Source organism: Hylaeus volcanicus, chromosome 5, assembly GCF_026283585.1.
Source record: "Hylaeus volcanicus isolate JK05 chromosome 5, UHH_iyHylVolc1.0_haploid, whole genome shotgun sequence".
In the NCBI taxonomy this organism is placed as follows: domain Eukaryota; kingdom Metazoa; phylum Arthropoda; class Insecta; order Hymenoptera; family Colletidae; genus Hylaeus; species Hylaeus volcanicus.
Genome location: NC_071980.1, coordinates 136,900 through 142,825, shown reverse-complemented (window position 1 = coordinate 142,825; position 5,926 = coordinate 136,900). Strand labels below are relative to the sequence as shown.

At 46.4% G+C, this 5,926-nt stretch overlaps 1 long non-coding RNA gene across 1 annotated transcript; it reads left to right on the top strand.

Annotated features, from left to right (window-relative positions):
* The first annotated feature begins 823 nt into the window (after positions 1–823).
* LOC128876548 (uncharacterized) lies at positions 824–5,701 on the top strand. Its single transcript, XR_008457066.1, has 4 exons — positions 824–2,330; positions 4,770–4,892; positions 4,993–5,112; positions 5,417–5,701. It is a non-coding gene; the product is annotated as an uncharacterized LOC128876548 (long non-coding RNA).
* The last annotated feature ends 225 nt before the right edge of the window (positions 5,702–5,926 follow it).

Genomic DNA, 5,926 nt, shown 5'->3' with positions numbered 1-5,926 from the left:
GTGCGCGCCGCGCCCTCTTTCGCGAGTGTACTCCCCTCTCTCTTTCTGGAACGTTGTTCTCTCTCGACGCCTCATTGTTGCCCGCTCCACCGTCCTTCGCGTGGCATTGTTGTTCATCGTCACTGGCCGGTCCTCTGCCGCTGTAACCCCCCATCCCGGACGAGCCCCCATATGTAGGAGTCTAAACGAAAAATAAGGCACGGGGATTCGAAGCCACGATCCTCGGATCCACATATGTAGTATGTACGTATGTACTATATGTATGCGCCAAGTTTTCCGACGCGATCCTTCTTTAAGGTTCGTCGTTGGTCCACGACCGATCCGAGGATTTCTTCGTGGGAAGATTCATAAGATCAGTGAGCTAGCAGCGAGAGTTTCCGGGGTCGAAAGAGCATTCGGAGGTAGCAGGGGAACGGAGAGGAACGAGTTATTAACGATTATCGAGGTCTCGGGTCTTCCATGCCGACTCTACGCTACTCTCGCTTCCAACTCTCGCTTCCTCTTCCCCAACAACCCCTTATCGTTTGGCATACGATTAAATATGCGACTCTCTGTTTGTATCAACTACCACCAACTACGACTTACGCTCGGAATACTGATATTAAAATGCAGACACCGTACGCAAGGGCACGCATACGAAAATACGAAACGTGGCGGTACAACTGGTGAACTGGTACGCGTGCAGTTGTGCACCCGAGTAAGCGCGGAGTGCACGTGTACGATTTACCTGCGGACATGCGTATACATATAATAGCCCGCATAGTTGGTTTAAATACGGTACTGCAAACGCAGCACCCGACTGCGGAATCAGCCTTCTCGCAATTCGATTTCGTTAACGGCTCCACGTTGCGTCTATATACTGTCGGCGTTGCGTCGTAATTTTTAATCAGCCGAATGACCAGTTTAGAGATCCACTGGCATGTGAATGGAATTAAAAGAGAGAAAGATCGAACCAAGACGAAACAATCTACGTTTCGTATCTTAACATGTATTTTTGCAAACTTGGACTCGTCTCTTTCGGGCATACGTAATCAGTAAACGTAAAGAAGCTGCTATACCGAGCGAGATAAAGTTACAGTTGAATAGTTGAAGAAGGGTCTCGAAAAAATGGAACCAGCCGAGACGAAAGAAAGCGAAGAGCAGGAAAGAAATGGAATGTCGAGAAAAGAAGAAAAAAGAAACGCGGAAGAGGTGACGAGCTTAGTCAAATGCACGCTTCAGGGGCTCTGCATAACTTGTCCACTGCACTCCTCTACTCTTTTGTTTCGTCTACTTTCTTGATCCATTGCCGTCGCAGACCGCTCACGCTCGCGCTCGCCGCGCACTTGGCGCCTCTACTCCTCATCCCACCGCGTTTTCTTCTCTTTTTTTCTTTTCTTTTCTACATGCATATAATATACAATTTAATACTCAACAGAGAAAATTAAATCGCTTTTAATCGTTATTCGATTAAATCGATGTTGGAAAATGTATCTGCGTAAATGTTTTCTGCTCGAATAATCGATTACGATTAGTTTTCGTAAAACATTTGTCACATTTCACGCGAAATATTTACAAAACGGCAACATTTTCAACAGATTTCGACTTATTTAGTCCGCGTGTGTACTCCTCGGTCAGTCGAGCAACCACGGATCCATTGTCTGTTCTTTCCGTTCCCGGTGGATGTCGTGTCGCGTGTTAGCGTCAGCGTCAGCGTCTGCGTCTGCGTCTGCCCGCTATAAATCGCAGCCGAGAAGCGCTCCGCTCAAGAATACCCGGTGTCGCGGCGTCGGCGTCGGCGTCGACGTTGGTTCGCCGCGGGCTAGAAAATCGCCTTTTGTCCCTCGGAATGTTAATAATTACTCATGCAAACGAGCCGTACGGAGTCGAGCCGGATCGCGGACTCGCAACTGTGCTAGCATTCACTGCGCGCATCGGAAGTGTCTCTATCCCAGTAGTCGGCCAGAATTATTTTTCAGAAAATTTACGCTCGAAAATAGGTTCGGGTACCGGGCCTCGTATTTCATCCAGAGCTCATGGACCGTGTCTGACCGGAACAACTGTCCGCTAGTTTGTTAATTTGTTTCAACGGTGACGGCCCGACAGAGAAATAGGGAAATAGGAAAGTAGCGTTTCTTCGGATAAGCCAGGTACTGTAGCGTTTTTGACGCCGCGACGCACAACGCGGAGTGAATTCTATCTACGAACTGTTGTGACAGTTGAGCGATAGCGTAATAAGTTTTATCGAATCGGAACCGGTCTCGTTTCGCGCGGACGCGCGTCCATCTCGGAAACGATAGTCGCCATTGCGACGAGTCAGCTCGCAACGAGGACAAGAAATCAAATTATACGTAGGTATACAGTAGTATGTACACACCTGGACGTGTATACTGTCTTCGTTTGCATACCATTTGTAAAAAGACCTTTCGTACGTGTACGCGCTCACACGTATAAAATATTCGATGATGCTTCATCGGTGTCTAAATATAACGATAAATAGAAATGGTAATTGCTTTGATGTTTCTTACGAGTAATGCGAAATATGTTAAGTACAGAAAAATAATGAAATAATTGCTGTACCAGACGAGCTCCAGACACTAGAACGGAATCCTTTAGAAATGTAGTGGATTTTTAAGCAAATTTCCCATCTTCCGACGAGAGCCAGTGCCTTTCCTTTCGAGAGCCAGTTCGACCGGTCGAAGTTCGGGCCATGCACGCGCGCGCACACACTCGCGCAGGATCAACTTTGTTTTACGAGCGTTGGGTTGTGTGCTATGTGCTCCGCGTTAGCGTTCGTCGACGTTAAAATGACCACGGATGACCGACCAGTTTATAGACGGTATTTAAATATCCTTGCTCGTCCCGTACACTCTACACATGCTAAGACATCGTTACCGGAACCTGGTCCGAGATCGCGACACACTCGAACGTCTCGTTAACAACCAATGACTCGGTCCGGTCCTCGCAGTCACTAATACGTACCGATATCCTTCGTACCGCGTTCCTTCGACTTGGATGCAGCAGTTGCCCGATATACCTAATATACGCACGACTACGTACAACGAGACGGTCATGAAATACATTCGCCAACGACGACGCGACCATAAGTTTTCTTTTCGCGCGAGTATAAACGAAAATTACGCGATTTCAAGTTATTTATTTAGTTGTCTTTAGTTTCGTCTAGGTTTCGGATACCGAAATACGGTCCAGCGACGACAGGTTCGTTAAATTATCTGGTAGGATGGAAAGAAACTAAGAAACAAAACGAATCGTTGGTTTATCGAGTTCCGTTTTCTATGCGAGACTAGGATAAATCCACGCTCGACCACCTAGCTATACGATATACATGTAACGTACCTAGATACACTGTCTGACCGCGCGACATCTTCCCGATTCCATTCCAACCGTGCCTGGCCGCTGCGCTGGAAGTATAGGTGGGCAGGCCGAGAAAATAAATTAGGCTTGCCTTTTAAAATACCCCGTCCGACGTTTCCCCGCTCGAGTATGCAAATATATGTTGATTCGAGATCTTTTTAAGCGCATGACATAATGATGATGACGACGATGCTCCGGCCACGGAGATAGAATATTAAGGGATTCCTTCGCTCTTTCTCTCTGGCCTATAATTTTCTTGAGAGCGCGAGCCTTTCGACGATGCACGCTTCTCACGAAAGGATCGACTTTGTTGGACGCGATACCGATTCTCTCCAAGGATAAGTGGTTAAAACCTCCTACGATACGACAGAAGACAGATAAATCGGATTGGCTGTAAAATAGTTAAACAAACAAACAGACTTCTCTATCGCGTTTCCGTTGCGTTCTTAACAATATCTATACCGTATAATGACCGTGGTAATTTTACGTTAATCACACAGGAAATCCGTCCATTTATTTAGAAAGATTGTACTTGTCGTATTTATAAGTACGTATATCTCTCTCTTTCGATTCGATGAAACGTTTTCAAGGATTATAAAACTCGCAAAACATTTTTGGACCACGGCCGTTATAACTCACTCCCGACGCGACGCGACGCGACGCGACGCAACGCGGCGCTCGTTTTATTTATTCGTTCGACCCGTGTATCTCTCTTCTTTTTCTCTATCTGTCCCGTTGGCGACGGCGTCGAAGCAGAACCACCGACTTCCGTTCGCACAATGGACCGTTCGAGAGATACGGATGTACCTACATTTGTAGCGCGGTTATACTTACGCGCCCGCTGAACGTACACGCATCTATTAACGCCGATGTCGCAAACGCGGAGAGCTGGGAAACGTTTGAGTCGAATCGTCGGATCATCGCGTTGGTTGTCGCTTCGATCAATCCTGTTTCACATACAACTGCCGAAAGTAATATGAATGCCGAGAGCGATACGGATGATGTACACAAAATACCAACGACGAATATCCGACGAAGAAACCGTTTCCTTACGTATTTAGGGATCGTTAAAGTGAAACGAGAAAGCGTTCGGTTAAAGTCGACTAAAATTCTTGAAAGGAATCGGAGCGACTTTGAAAATTCCAACCAAATATGTTCATTGTTCCCAAAGCTTTAACGTGCCATCCTTTCTCTTTCAATTACGTTAGTAGATGTTATAAAAACAATATACGTACCGTAGCTAAGAGAACGAGGGATTAAGTAAATGTCTGTAATTCAGCGGGGCTAAGCGACAAGGTAATTTTAATCTCGACCGCGCGTATGGGAGTTTAATGGCCGCGGAGCGTGAACAATTGTAGCTTGTATGGTGATTAATTAGATTAAAGTATAGGTCTGATCCATCGATAATATTTCAGATAAAGATCGAAGATCGATGAATGGGCTGGGACCTGGCAAGCGGGAACCTGCCCCCCCATCCGAACAAGACGCTTCGCTGCGCGTCTTCCTTTTTGCTTCTCGCCTCGAACCCTTCTGCTGCGGTAAATCTCATAAAAGCAAAAGTGCACGTGAAAATATTTCTCTTTGACGATAACCAAGTATGTATCCGTTTTATATGTTATATCGTTTTTTTTATTCTAGCTCTCGTCTTTCTTGCAATCGTTCAAAGAAAACAATCTTTTGCTTCGAAAGAACGAAAAGGGAACGAGACTGGAAAGGATGCAGGTATCGCGTTTCCTTTCGCAAACAGTAATACGAAAGGTAGGTATCTCTCGACTCTCGACGTTTCCCTCGGTTTTTCGAGTCACCTTCCTCGATTAACATTTCTACGAAGAAATCTGTCTCGTTCAGTTTTCGACTTGTTTGCAAAATACTTTGTAATAGGAACAATTTTAAGGGAGTAACAACTTGATCCTTTTCTACCACGTACAGGCCGATATTTTTTAATGGATCGATCGAAGCGAAGTCGTTTCAACGAACGTTTCCTCCGCGATGTGTAATTACGTAATTACGCGTATTAAACGAGGCCCTCTTGTGGGTACCAATTTAATTTCCGAATTTCCAGCAGCGAATTATCTTGACTACCCACGAATTACGAGTAGAAAGGGTAAGGAGAAGGAAAGCTCCCCAACGCCAACGCCAACGCCGACGCCGACGCCGATGCCGCGCCGACGCGATTCGGGGCCATTAGCAAAATTACACGACGTAAAACGCCGGCCCTTTCCGTACGACATTTTTCTTCGCCCATTGGCCGAAAAATGACACATATCACTCGAAACCAATATACACGACCCGCAAGAAACTTTGTGATCCCCATGTGTTGATTAGAAACGCATACCGCTCACCTGTTTCGTAACTCGTAACGCGATCACCGATACTCGACATCTACTATTTCTCGTACAACTGGAGCAACACGCGCACCAAGCCGCGGATGCAGTTACGACAGATCGCGATTCCATGGTTTCACAGCGTAAGCCGTTGAACGGTCCCGGTCCCGGTCCCGGTCCCGGTCGCGGTAGCGGTCGTACGTCACGATGAACGACGGAAATAAATTTCCATATCTAACCACGGTTCC